This window comes from Balaenoptera borealis (assembly GCF_965194805.1).
Source record: "Balaenoptera borealis genome assembly, chromosome: 16".
Classification (NCBI taxonomy): domain Eukaryota; kingdom Metazoa; phylum Chordata; class Mammalia; order Artiodactyla; family Balaenopteridae; genus Balaenoptera; species Balaenoptera borealis.
The window spans coordinates 5404419-5419508 of NC_138872.1; positions in this window are offsets into that span (position 1 = coordinate 5404419).

Sequence of the window (15090 nt, forward strand, 5' to 3'; positions counted from 1 at the left end):
CAGCTTTAGTCATAACGACCAAAACTTGGAAACAACCAAGATGTCCTTCAGTAGGTGGATAAATAAATAAATAAACCGTGGCGCATCCAGACAGTGGAATGTTACTCAGCACTAAAAAGAAATGAGCTATCAAGCCATGAAAAGACATCGAAGGAGCTTAAATGCATATTACTAAGTGAAAGAAGCCAATCTTGAAAGGCTACATATTATATGATTGCAACTATATGACATTCTGGAAAAGGAAAGATTATGGGGACAGTAAAAAAAAGATCAGTGGTTGCCAGAGGTGGGGGCAGGGGGAGGAAAGAATAGGCAGAGCACAGAGGATTTTTAGGGCCGTGAATGTAGTCTGTATGATACAATAATGGTCATACGTGACATCAAACATTTGCCAAACCCATAGAATGTACAACACCAAGAGTGGACCCTATACTACACAATAGAATGGTCAGGGAAGAACTGCTTGAGAAGGGGACATCTGAGCAAAGACTTGAAGGAGGTGTGGGGTGAGCCATGCCAGCATCTGCGGGAAAAGCATTCCAGGCAGAGGGAACAGCCAGTGCAAAGGCCCTGAGGCCACAGTTGCCTGCAAGGAAGCCAGTGGGGCCGGAAGTAGTGAGCAAGGGGGGTGTACAAGGAGGCGAGTTTGGACAAGTGGCAGGTTTTGTGGACATAGATCAGGTAGGGCCCCGAGACCATTTTAAGAGCTTTGGGTTTTACTGTGAATAAAATGGGAACATTGCAAGGTTTGAACAGTGGCTTGTCACGCTCTGACCTATAATTTGGAGCATAGTGGGGTGAGGACAGAAGCAGGGAGACCAGCGAGGGGGCCACGGCCGTGGTCCAGGCTGCAGAGACTGCTGGCCTGGCCCGGGGGGTGGCAGTGGAAGTGGCAGGTGTGGCATAATCTCTGTAGGTGTGGGAAATAGAGCCGACTGGATCTCCTGACTGGGTGGAGAGGGTCTTTGCAGCGGGGGGCGATCTTGGGGAACCCGCATTTCCCAGGAGGCCCTGGCTGAGCAGGCTCCCTCAGCATCAGTGCCCGAGGCCTGGCACCCTTGGGAGGCTGTCGTGGAAAGAGAATAGTTTCCCCAGAGAAGATGACGCTCTCCCGAGTGGGGCTCCTGACCCAGAAAAAGGCTCTGAGAAAGGTGGGAAGCCGGTATTCTTTTGTCCCAAGGAGAACATTCTGTGGCCATGAATCTTCATTCAGCCGTCACCAAAGTGACAAACATCCCCACCTCCCTGCTGCTGCCGCCTGGCAATCGCTCTGTTTACAGGATGTCTAGACAGTTTGGGGGGGTCGGGGAGTGGAGTCCCAAGGCGGTTCTCAGACTGGGCACATGGCTGCTTCTGCAGAGAAGAACTAAACCAAAAGGCAGAAATCTGCCTCTGTCTGGAGAGTTCATTAAATAGGAACATGCCTAATTCTTTTCTTTTTTATCAGTTGACAGCTTCCAACAGATAAAGCTTATTTTATTTAAGCTTTCACACGCCTGGTGAGATAAATATCCCTGAATTCCAGTCTTCACAGGGAAAAAAAAATTAAAACGGATGAAATCAGAATCTTGAATAGGTTTCTCGAAACTTGCGCAAGGGGGGACCCACGTGACTGGGGCTGAATTCAATCAACCCCACTCTGCGGGGAGCGTGGAGGGGTGGGCAGGCCCCCGAGAAGGACATAAAAGAACCTGCCGGTGGAGATCGTTCTAGAGAGGACACTGCCCGGCTTCCCTCCCGGAGGACTGGGAGGAAGAGAGACGGGGCTGCAGGGACCAGGGGTTCGGTTCTGGCCCGGCTACTGTGAGCTGCCTTAAACGTGCGTGGGTCACTTTGTCCCTTGTGCCTCAGTTTCCCCAACTGGAGTTCTGTGAGCTCACGGGCACAATGTGGGAACAGGTCCCGGGCCCAGAGACGGCAAGCGTGTGCCGTCCCCTCCCCGCGCTCCAGGTGAAGAGATCTGGGATGGAGTCCTGCCTACGAGCAGCACCTGGCCCTGACCTCGGCTTCCAGTCTGAGCCCAGGAGCCCTCCCACAAGGCCAAGGCCCTCTGAGATCCACGTGGAGTTGGGGGGTCCCATGTTGGGGAAATGGGGGCTCTGAGCAGCAGCGACAGACACTGAAGCTGATCTCACGGAGAAGGAGCCTGTCAACGGGAGCCGGGGGCTCGCAGAACTACCCGGATGGGAGGAGACTTGGGCCTCAAAAGGGAGGGGGACAAATCGTGATCCAAGCGCAGGAGGATGGGGGGAGCCTGCCGAGTGAGGCCAGTGCGTGCCGTGTGCTGAGGACCCTCGGTGGCTGCCAGCGCTGGGCCGGGACTTCTGCTCACATCTGAGCTATGAGGGCTGGACCCAGGCCCACCCCACTCACCTCCTGGGTGGCCAGGGGGCACCCGGACCTCAGACTCCCACCCTGGCCTGTCAGGGCTGGGCCCTGGGCCCCTGGCTCCTGCTCTGCCTCTAACCCAGGTCCTGGGACCTCGCCCCGCAGCCCAGCTCACACTCAGAGGCAAGTCCTGGGCCAGGGCCGGGCCTCCAGCCCGGGACACGGAGTCCCTTGCATCTGTCCAGGCACCTCCACGGTGGATTCCCTGGATCCCAGCTGCTTTGCGTCACTAGTTCCTGATCCCCAGCCCGTCAGTGGGGGCTGATCAGAAAGTGGAGAAATACCTGCAGTGGCTCCACGAGTGCACCTGCTACTGACCCACTTGGAGTTTTGCATTAAGTCAGTTGGAAAAAATTGCTTTAAAAAATAGTACGAGGGCTTCCCTGGTGGCGCAGTGGTTGGGAGTCTGCCTGCCAATGCAGGGGACACGGGTTCGAGCCCTGGTCTGGGAGGATCCCACATGCCGCGGAGCAACTAGGCCCGTGCGCCACAGCTACTGAGCCTGCGCGTCTGGAGCCTGTGCTCCGCAACAAGAGAGGCCGCGATAGTGAGAGGCCCGCGCACCGTGATGAAGAGTGGCCCCCGCTCGCCGCAACTAGAGAAAGCCCTCGCACAGAAACGAAGACCCAACACAGCAAAAAATAAAAATAAATTAACTAATTAAAAAAAAAAGTAGTACGAGGGAGGAAGTAACAGGACAGCTCAGGGTTCTTTGGGGTGTTGGAGTGGCTTGGTGTCTGGACTATGTGGTGGATCCAGGAACATGCACAGGGCACAGGACGACACACAGGAGGGCAAGGAGAGTGTGGAAATCGGAAAGCACGATGGGTTCATCTCGGCTGTGACATTGTCCTGTCGTTCTGCAAAATGTTACCATTGAGCAGAAACCGAGCAAAATGCACAAAGGATCTCTCTGGGTTATTTCTTACAGTTGCATTTGAATCTATAATGATCTCAGTAAAAAAAAACCATTTTTTAAAAAATGAAGACCCCTGAACCTGATGACCTTTGAATGCTTTTAATGCATTCATTAATTTATTCCAAAGATTCAATCAAACTTTTACTCAAAAAATATACATTAAGCACTGTGTTAGTCGGTGGGCTGCCACAGCAAGATAACATAGACTGGGTGGCTTGACATGAGATCTAAATCACAGGAAGAATCCAACCCGTGAAGATCGGGGCCAGAAGGTTCCAGAAAGAGGAGACTGCAGAGTGTGGGCTGTGAGGTGGGAATAAGCCAGCCGGTCTGAGGTCAGTAAACAGCGAGCTACAGAAGGACAGGGCATACGAGGAAGATGGTGCAGGCTTGTCCCGGACAGAGCCGAGGGGCCTGCATAGCACAGGTGGCTCAGGGGCCTTTGTCCCTGGTGACATGAGGAGTCCCTAAAGGTGACATGATGAGTTTTTAAGTTTTTAAAAGATCACTGTGGCTTCACATTCCTTCCAGCCCAGAAGCTATGATGCTACCTGGTATTTGGAAGGTGTCCGGCCAGGACTAGGTGTGGTCAGACCCAGGAGAGGCCCAGCCTCTGTCCCGTCTGGCACCTGGTTGGTCAGTGCAAAGGGGAGACTGAGGATCCAGGGCCCCCACCACAGGTCCCGGCAGAGGGTGACACCAGTCGGTGTTGCCCCCCATGAGCACCCAGGCCCTGTCTGCCCCCGGCTCCATAAACAATCCCACCCTCCAGGCACAGGCACAATCGTGGCATCTCGATCCAGGCGCCCCGCAGGAAGGAGTCACCCCCAAGCCAAGAGTTGACAATGGGGTGAGGGAGAGGAAGGCTACCCCCGGTCTTCCCCACCTATCAGGGCTGTTCCGGAGGGGCTGCCCCAGAGGCCCAGGTGCTCACTGCTTGACGGAGAATTCCCCCAAGTCATCCGTTGCAGCCAGATCTAAAGCAGAACAGAATTCAGACAACTTCTCGTATGCGGTTTATTTCTAATTAATTCCTCACTGGCACATGCAGAATCTGCACTTTCTCTCCCTCCCGGCTCTTCCAACCCCATACATATTTAAGAGCTTGACAGCTTTCCTCGTGCTAAATATAAATCACGTTTTAAGCTGGGCGTTCACTGTGAGTCGGTGGTCTTCGCCTGAACATCCTGGGGTGATTCTGCTCTTCTGCTTCCTGCCGGCCGGGCATGTGGGTGCCCCACACAACCATCGTCGCTCAGTCCATCCACAGACTCAAAGGGCAGTGGGCACATGTCATTTTGTCTGTCTAGCATCTGTCCCTTCTCCCCTGGGAACATCGCCCCATTTTTCCTCTGGGGAATAGAGCTGACACCACATGTGAGTGTAGGGTGGTGCCTGACCCAGATCTGGCCAATCACAACAGCGGATCCCTCCAGCTACAATGACTGGTTCAGGGATGTGCCCATCACCCAAAAGGGGCCAATGAGAGACTTCTCTGGGACTTCTGCCAGAACTGGAAGGATAGAGGCACTCTTTTTTCAGTTAAACCACTATGTGAATGAGAGGAAATTCTAAAGCTTCTGGCAGCCTTCTTGTCACCAGGAAGGGAAAGCTGGACTGTAACTGAGGCCAACATAGAGAAAAGCAGAGATAGTGAGAGAGGCTGAGTTACAGTCACATTGCTTGAGGACCTTGATCCAGCCACTCCTGAAGCATAATCTAGTTACATGAGCCATCGTACAGGAGCAAATTCCCTTTCTTGCTTAAGCTAGTTTGAGATGGGCTTTCTGTTGCTTGCCACCAGGAGTCCTGATACTACCAAGAACCACAGAACCATCCTGGCACAGTTGTCGTGAAGGAAAAAACAAAAACAAAAACATAATAAATAGGAAGGTGTCTGGCACACGTGCATGCTCAACAAACATTGTTTACTTTTCTTTCTTTCTCGATCCAATTTCTTTCCTTCTTCACAGAAGAACCCCCAGGACACAGAACAAAAGTGGAACCCTCGGAGGTCACATGCCCGCATCTGAACTACACAGCCTGACAGGTCTGTGATATTCCTGGAGCAGCTGGAGGAGGGAGGGACCCCAGCCCAAGCTTCTCCAAGGCCCTTCCCAGCTTAACCCCGCTCCTCCCTCCTATTATTAACAACATCAAACACTTTATTTGGCTCTATTTGACTATGATGTGCAAAGCGCTGTAATCAGACAGTAAACACTACTAATCCTCACAAAATTCCCAAAACATAGGTACTATCATTAACCCATTTCCCAAAGCTGATGCTCCTCATATTAACAGAGCCACCATTTGATGAGGACCTACCATGTGCCGGTCCCTTCCCTAAACATTGTCACACGGGATCATCCCCCCCCCCCCCACCAGCCTCTGAGGCAAACATTACCATTTTGGTCCCCATGACAAGGGCAGGGAAACTGAGACTCAGAGAGGTTGAGTCACTCACTCAAAGCCACACAGCTAGCATGCTGGGGATTGAAAGCTCGCTCCCTCACACCCTGCCCCTGGGCCCCTGTCGACCCCGAGTGCTGCCTCCCACTGGCTCACCCCTGGCAAGGGCCCTAGGCTGGCCAGACTCAAGTTGTTCCCCGGAGAGGCCAAGCCACGCATCTCTTAGAAGCAGCCCCAGAGCGAATATTTCCAACTGCTTTCTTGTTGGGGAGGTGGAGCGGAATGCCCCCAAACCTTTAAAGTGGCCGTGAGCTAGTCCAGGAGGGATTCAAGGGGGTGTTGTTGGAAGATTTTTCAGAACCTGGGAGAGATGAAAGTTTGTGGGAAGGGAGGGGGATGCAGACCAGGGAGAGAGTGCCAGCTCTGGATCCTGGGGTTGAGGAATGTGTGTTCAAACCTTGGTCCCCCTGACCTGGCCCTTCTAGAATGGACTGGCTTGTCCCAGTGGATGCAGGGATGCTCTTCTCCGATAAGAAGGCCAGCTCATCAGTGCAGGAGGAAAGAGAGCATTAGCGAAGTCACCATGTGCAACTCCCGATAAAATATTCGGCAAAGGATCATCAGTGGATACTAAAACCAGGAAGTGAGAGGTTGTTGGGAGAACAGAGACCTTGCGAGGGGCCAAAATATCCCCTTCAGAACCATTCAAAGGGAAAAGAGAACTCATCATTGTGGAAAGGTTAGTGGCCACCACCTTCTCCAGGCGACCCCACTTAGCATTGCTGAGAGCGGGACAACCTTCCGTTATGTGTTTATGGGAAATGGAGGAGAGAGAAGAACAAGAAAGATCCAGAACATGGGATAGTCCACAAGACAGCTAGATTTGTTCACTTCAAAAAGTCAATGACATGGGGAAGAAAGGTGGAGGGAAAATGTTCTAGGTTTCAAAAGACTCAAGAGATGAGAAAACTAAATGCAATGTGAGAACGTTGTTGGATCCTGGTTAAAAAGCAAAACAGCTAAAAGGATATTTGGAGGATAACCGGGGAAATTTGACTGTGGCCTGCTCGATAGAGAGTACTAAGGATTTATTCTTAATTTTCCTGGTGAGAAAATGGTGGTAGACATAAAGGAGGATGACTTTTTCTTAGGAAATGCAGCTGAAGTGTTTAGGGGTGAACTGTCACGATGCCTGCAACTTTTAATTAATTCACACATATGCATGTGCACGCGTGTGCACACACACACACACACACACACACACTTACAAAGATACAGCTAACTTGGCCAGAAGTTAACTTTTGTTAAATCTAGGCGGCAAACATATGGGCATTCACAGAATTATCCTTCCAACTCCTCTGTGTATTTGACAATTTTCATAATAAAAAGTTGGAGTAGAAACCCAGCCCCATCTCTTACTATGGAGTGACCTTGAGAAAGTGAGTCTAGGGCTGTGACTCTCCACTTCCTCATCCATCAAATGGGGACGATGATAGCCAAACGTTCATCAAGCTCTTGGAAGTATTCAATGAGACAATCCATGTAGAAATCTTGCTTTTAAGGCTTGGCCCCTAACAGCACTCAGTAAATGCTAAATATTAGCATCATTAGAAGGCAATTAACCTAAATAGCCCTTGCTCTAACCCCAAGACCCTAATCCAAATAAACTCAGAAAGCACAGAATAATCCTCCAGGACAGGAAACCAGTGTTTTCCCTGGTCTCACCCAACCAGTGCATTGACCCAAATTCAATACTCCTGGGAGACAGGCTGCATAAGACCACAGTAGAGCCAGGCCCCCTGGAACCCATCCCTCTTTGATCATCTCCTAAGATCTTGGTTTCTATGTAGGGAGACAAATGTAGGGTTATACTCTTTGCAATAACACGCTGTGGTTATGTGTTCAATCAGCAAAGATGGAAAAGGTTGATCACCTTCAGGGTTGGTGACAAGTGGGCCCTCACACCCGCTCCCGGTGGACTGCAGCCTGGCACAGCTTTCCTGAAGGGTAACTGGCACCGTGCAGCAAAATCTCTGGGAACACGCATGCGCTTTAATGCAGCGAATTCAGTTTCCAGGAATTCATCTTAAGGAATGAAGGAGGCAAGCCCATAAAAATATACAAGGACATTCATCCCTGAGCCCGTTTGTAAGAACAAAAAGCAGAAACTACCTAAATGCCCATCAATGGGGAAACGTAAAACAAAATAAGATCCATCCAAACCATGGAATAATGTGAAATCACTACAAACGGTGATGTGAACAAACATGGATTAACATGAAAAGATGTTCACTGTAGATTAAGGCGAAAAGAAAGAGTTAACAAAGTCATGTGCATAAAATAACCTGACTATGGCTTAAAATGTGTATGGGGTTGTGTTTTTGCACGAAAAGAAGTATTAGGAAGATTGGTTAAATATGTCATGGGCAACCATGCGATGGAATATCATGCAACTATTTTTTAAAATGGGGGAACTCTTCTAAGTGCTGATGTAGGAAAATCTCTAAGATGTAATGTTGGTGCGACCAGTAAGGTGGACAAAAATATGCATAATATTACACTTTCTGTGAATAAAACAGGATTAAAGTACATATTTGTATTTGCCTGTAAACTATATACAGATCCTTACCACTAAACTTATAAAGGATGTCACCCGTTGGGTATAAGGAACTGGGCCAGCGGGCACCAGGCAAGGAATAAAACTTTATAGTACATGCATTCTGTGTTGTTTTTGTTTTGAACCATAAGAATATATTACCTATTCAAAACTTTTTCTTCTTCTTTAATGTATCATAAAATAATTCTATAAAGACATATGTTAAAATGATGTTAGTGGTTGTTTCCAATTAATAAGATTCCTAGTAATTTTTATTTTCTTCTTTACGGCTTTCTAAATGTCTGCCTCTTTTTTTCACAATGAGCATGCATTATTTTCATACCTAAAAACTTCTCAGACATTTCCATTCTAAAATAAAATTACAAAAACAGCCACACTTGCTTTTGTTTCTCCTCCATTTCCCAGTTTTAGCAAGCCCCCCATCCAAATCTGGTCATCAAACCCTCCCCTTAGCACACACAGGCACGTGCACGCACACACACACACACACACACTCACACACACACGTTTTCACAGCTTTATTTCCTGACCCCTTCAGCTCTCTATTTCAGGTCTATTTATTTATTCTCAGGATTTGAACAAGACCCAGCAAACAGCTGAGGGCTCCCACACCCAGGGACAAAGCTAGAACCATTTCACAGCACAGGGCGGAGATGGGGGAGCCAGACTAGATGGCCACAGGCCTGCAAAGTAAATAGGAAATGATCTTCTCCAGACAGAAAGTAAAATCAAGTCCAAAACCATGACAGCTGTGTTCCAGAAACTAATCACAATGGCAGCTTACTTTAAAAATAGGAGAACGACTTTTCTCCGTCAAAGTGAAGAGCAGCTTCCCCTCAATACTCAACCACTATAGATGGAGTCAGAGAGAGAGAGAGAGAGAGAGATGTTTGGTTACCTGTCTCATCTAATCCTCACCGCAAACAAGGAAAGAGTATTAGAATCCTCATTAAAAAAAAAAAAAAACAGTAATAGCTAACATGAATATGGTACCTAGTGTGTGCCAGGCACTAGTATAGTGTTTTAAAATATGTTAACTTTTCTAATCTGAACAACTATGATTTTTCTTAATGTATAGATAAGAAAGCTAGGCACAGAGAGCTTTAGTAACTTGCCCAAGGTCACACAGCAGCTGAACAGCAAAGCCAGAATTTGGCCCCTGGCCGTTTGGCCCCTCTTCCATGCTGCCACCACTGACCCACACTACCCCACTGTCCTGGGGAAGGAAAATGGCATGAAGATAATCTTCAAAGCTTGCCCAAGGTCTCAGAGCTGCTGGCTCATGGGGCAAAGATGCAAACCCAGGCCTGTCTTACCCAAAAACCCAAGCACCCGCCTGCCACATTATCCCCCCTTTCTGGTCCCAGTTCCTCCCTCTGTTAAGATACGGGTGACAAGACCAGTTCACTTCACAGGTGCACACAGCACCCTGGGATGTATTTGGAATTGAGATCACTCAGTTTTATACTCTCTTCCCCTATTGCAACAGTACTGAAGAAAATCTGTCTTCACCACTTTTAAGTAGGGTCAGGCTCTGTTTCTGTTTCTCTTTGACAGGACCCCTTTTTTTTTTCCTGAAGGGAAAGCTCATTGCCTTGTCCACCGCAAATACACTGGAATTCAATCACCCAACAAGCAGGCAACCTCCTTGAGGGCAAAAGACTGGAGTGAACTTTGTCTCCCTGGGCTGAGAACACCACTGGTTGCAGAGGGACAGGTGCATGGATCGCACTGAGGCCAGAGCAGATGGGACTCTCAGGAGGGCATCGTTTACCCACCCCACCAAGGGCCACGGCTGCTGGCCCAGGGTGGGAGCCTGAGAAGCTTGTCCTGCTCTGTCTGTCCCTCTTGGCCTCGTCAAACTCCACGCCTGGGTCCATCTGTCCAGCTGAGAAGGCAGCAAAGCCCTAAAGCAGGTTTGAAGAGGTCCTTGTCACCAGCTGGCCAGGTGGAGCATCTACACGTGAAGTCGACACCCTCCTAAGATCCATCCTGAGCTCCAAGGGCATCCCACTGGGACAGGCCCTGGGGAAGGAGAGAGGCAGCCAGAGGCACAGACTAGAAAAGCCCACGGCTGCAGAGCAGAAGGGCCCAAGTTCAAATATGAGCTGCAGAGCTGATGCCCATGAGCCCTCACCTCAGCTCACCGCTCTGAGCCGCTGCTGCACGTGCAGAACGAGAGTCCACACATCCGGGCACACCTGTCCCACCCCAGCGATCCCTGGGAACTCCTGCACTCTTCAGGCCTCTGGTTCTCAGGGTCTGGCCCAGCAGCGTCAGCATCGCCTGGGAATTTGTCAGATGACACAAATTCTCAGGACCCACCCCAGACGCCCTGAATCAGAAGCTCTGGGGTGGGGCCCGGGAACCTGGTTTGAACAAACCTCTAGGTGATCCTGATGCACAATGGAGTTTGAGAACCACTGGTTCAAGGAACCCCTCAAGAAGAAAGAAGGTGAAAATGCCAGCTCTGCACTGTCTGGGCAAGAAGAAAGAAGATGAAAGTGTCAGATGTGTGCTGTCCTGAGCAGACATTGTACATCTATCCATCCTCAGTCTCTGTATCCCACCCCTCCTCTCAGTTAGGATGATTTTGGATGCCAGTTACAGGGAACCCTGACTCAAAAGTGGCATACATAAAAGGACCTGGGGGGGCTTCCCTGGGGCTTCCCTGGTGGCGCAGTGGTTGAGAATCTGCCTGCCAATGCAGGGGACACGGGTTCGAGCCCTGGTCTGGGAAGATCCCACATGCCGCGGAGCAACTAGGCCCGTGAGCCACAACTACTGAGCCTGCGCGTCTGGAGCCTGTGCTCCGCAACAAGAGAGGCCGCGACAGTGAGAGGCCCGCGCACCGCGATGAAGAGTGGCCCCCGCTCGCCGCAACTAGAGAAAGCCCTCGCACAGAAACGAAGACCCAACACAACCAAAAACAAATAAATAAATAAATAATAAACTAAAAAAAAAAAAAAAAAAGGACCTGGGGTTCTCTCACCTAACAAGAGACCCTGCGGCAAGGAAGCTCGGGGCTGGTCAATATGGCATGGTTATGAAGGACTCGGGTCTTATCCAAACTCCCTGCTGCTCCACCTACCACCACACATTGGCTTGGTCCTGGCTGGTTTCCTCCTGGTCCCAATATGGCTGCCATTGCCCCAAGAATCACATCCAGGCATGACTACATATAATGAGAGAAAGGAGACTCTTCCTCTGGTGCATCTGTTTTTAAGAAGAAAGATAGCTTTTCCCAGGATGGATCCTCTTCACATCTCATTGGCCCCAACTGGGCAGAGCCCAGCCCCAGGGAAATGGGACTACCTTGATTGGTTAGGCTGCTCAGGACCAGGGCTGGGGCTGGGGCTGAAGTACAGAGCACTGGGAGGAGGGTGGATTCCCTCAACAAAGCCAGGGCTCTGTAGAAGAGGAGGAAGGGAGCAATGGCTGCTGGGAAGCAGACAACCATGGCTCTGCCCCCTTCCATTTACCAATGGGGAAACTGAGGCCAAGAAGGCGAAATGAGTGCAGGGATCCTGACCCCCGCCGGCACGTTTGTACACCAGCCTAAGCCCAGCCAGCAAGCTCTGGTGTTGGGTATTCCAGGCGAGTGGTCTGGGCTCCAGAAGATGACAACACAGTGGATCCCTCCCCCTGTGGCCCCCTGGACAGGGCGGGGAGGGGCTGGGCTGGCTTTCCATGCCTGCAAATGCATACAGGGCACACACATGTCCCCGGGCCATGGGGGCCCCCAGTGCCCTCGTTTCATGCCCTAATTAATCCGTTCTCAATCAGAGCTTGCAAGGATCTGATCTCAATCCGATCTACTGGGGTCCAGCCTGGGTTCCCCCAAATTACATTGTGTTTTTTGTGCACCTGACTTGGAGGCTAACAGCGAAGAGGCGGAAACGGCCTGTTTCCTGAAGGTCAACAGCATGGCTAGAGGACGGTGGCTCTGCTATCAGTGTGCCGGGCACCACGTCCCCCTTTCTTTCACAGTAGAGACACCCCAGAGAGCTCCCTTTGCTATGCCGGTGACATGGGCATCCCAAGGCACCATCCCTCTGACGAGGAAAGGCATCGTGGCCTGAGGTTGGACAAGCTGGACAGTCCAGCGCAGGCTCTCAACCTCTGACCGTCTAGAGGAGACGTTGCCTCCGGCTGGGCCTTAAAAGATTCCGTGAGGCACTGTACCATCTCCAGGTGGAGGCTGGGACTCTGAGTCAGGCCCTGCTACTCCCCACTTCAGCCTGAACTAGGACCCCGGTACTTTTCACAGCCCTGTCGTTTCTCAGCACCCCACACCATCAGAGTTACAGACCCCGCATTCCTCCTTGTCTCCCCACACATGTGTCCCGTGTACCCAAGCATCTTTCAGGCCCAGCACAGGGCCTGGCACGTACAAGGATCAATATTTGCTCAATCAAGTGACTAGAAAAATGAAATAAAGAGGATTTTGAATCTCCACTAAGTAGGGAGTGAATGCAGTAGCAAAGAAATTAGGCCACGCCATGGGCTCTGATGGTCGTGGACCCCCCAAGCAAGCCCAGTCCGGCCCCCTCGGTTGTGAAAAAACACCTTCTCCTCGGGCTGCTCCCGAGTGGAGTCAGCTGGAAAGTACTCATGCCGGCCCCTCCCAGTGACTGACATTGGAATCACTTTGGCCTTAGAGTTTTGAAAGAGGTTGATTCTGATAAACTGACCTGAATGTTAAAGGCATGGGAGTTTAATTTGTATTCAGACGGGAAGAGAATCAGCCACTCGGAGGAGACGGTGGTGTTTAATTAGGTCTAGTAGTTAACTCAGAATAAAGGCAACGTGCAGCCGGGAACCAGGAAGGGAAAGGAAATCTCTCGGGAGCTCACAGACTTCAGAAGAGCTGCAAAATAAGGAGCTAGTGGTTTAGAAATGATGGATTTGCTTCCTGAAAGAAGCAGGCTCTCAGTACAGCGCCGAGGGTGATTGCCCTCCTGGCTGCTGATTCAGCCAAAACTGAGGAGAAAGTAACTAAAAATGTGCAGGTCAGGACTCAGGTGTGTGTGCAGGACATACGGGTCCACGGGTCCAGTTTTTAATACCAGCAAGACAAACCCCTTCTAATGCTCACAGCAGCACATTTGGTTCATAATAGCCAAAAAACTTGGAACACCTCAAATGCCCATCCACAACAGAATGGATGAGTCATACGCTAGACTACTATGCAGCAACGAAAAAGCACAAACTCCCGCCACGCACGAGAATGTGGACGAAATGCAGACAAATAATGAGGAGTGAAAAGGATGCCACCAAAGGTCATACACCGTGTGCTTCCATTAATACAAAGAAGAGAAAATACAAGAAAAAGTAATCTACAGTGCTGGGAGGTAGACGAGCCCTTACCTTGGCAGGAAACACAAGTGGGTGTTGAAAATGCTCTTATCTTGGTCACAGTGGAGGTTAGACAGGCATGCGTGTGTGCAAAGTTCAACATGGTTACATGCGAGGTGCAAGAACGCTTTGAGCCGCGTGTTTGGTAAGACCCGAGCACGGCGCTGTATGTATGTTAAACCTCAATTTAAATATGTGTATATTTAAAGAAAACCCTATTCTAAGTAACACGGCAGCTAAGGCGGGCTTCTCTGCCATGGCTCTGCTTGGTGTCACACTTCTGACACGTGCAAGCTCGCCGCCCTCGTCCCTCCCCACGCAGCCGACAAGCACGGTTCAAGTAAAGGGAGCGATTATCCTCACAATTATAGGTTGAATCCTTTGCAGTTGTCTCTCCAGTTTACAAAATATATTATACATCTTCCCTGCACTGTCTTTGCCCACATGGTTTAATCAAGTGGGGAGACTTGGCACTTCTTGCTTTTGTTTAAGGGCTCCAGGCGGCAGGGAGACAAGAAGACACTGCAGATTATGAACTGCTTTGCTCCTCGTGAAATTATACGGTAAGTGTGAAGCCGTCCCCATGGCCACGCAGGCGCAGGAGGGAGAAATGAATTATGCCGCAAAGTTATAAGATGTGAAAATTGATTCGGGAGTGCTAGCTGTTTTCAATTTTATATTGCCATTTATTTTAAGAACGCCCGGGCTCTCCCAAACAGGAGTTTATAGGCGGATAGAAAACATAATTAACACCTAAAGTGACACTCCAGGTCTCGGGGAGGTGGCCGCTTATGCTCTGATCTGCATAGCCAAGGCAAGTGGGATTCCAAGCAGCCTTAAACGAGGAAACTATGAAACGGCGAACAATCAATAAAACATTAAAAATCTGCTGCCTTTTTTCAGTTTCTCCTCCCTATCCTGTCTCTCTCTGAGCTTTTATGTGGCAGCTTCTCTGAGAGGGGAAGGAAACAGTTGGTGAGACAATTCCAGGGACTTTTAGATTCAGCGTTTGAGAGGAAACGGATCTTGTGAAGCTAAAGTGCCCAAGAGAGACGACTTTGTGTGCGCATCTGCAAAATGGGATCACGGAGTGGCAGGGAGGTCATGGGGTTAAAGACAGAAAGATCTGCAACCCAGGATCAGCTTGGTCATGTTCCAGCTTGCACACAGCACTCCATCTCTTGATCCTCAGTTTCTTCATCTGTAAATTGGGGGTAACAGCAGTGCCCGTCACCTAGGGTTGTTGGGAGGATTAAACAAAGTGATTCATGCTAAGCAATAGCAGGGCATCGGGACGAGCAGCCAGCGCTGGCTCTTTTCATCATTACATCCTGTTGCCTAGTTTCCAACAACAAACAGGTCAGGGGCCTGGCCACAAATGCCGAAAAACCAGGGCCCT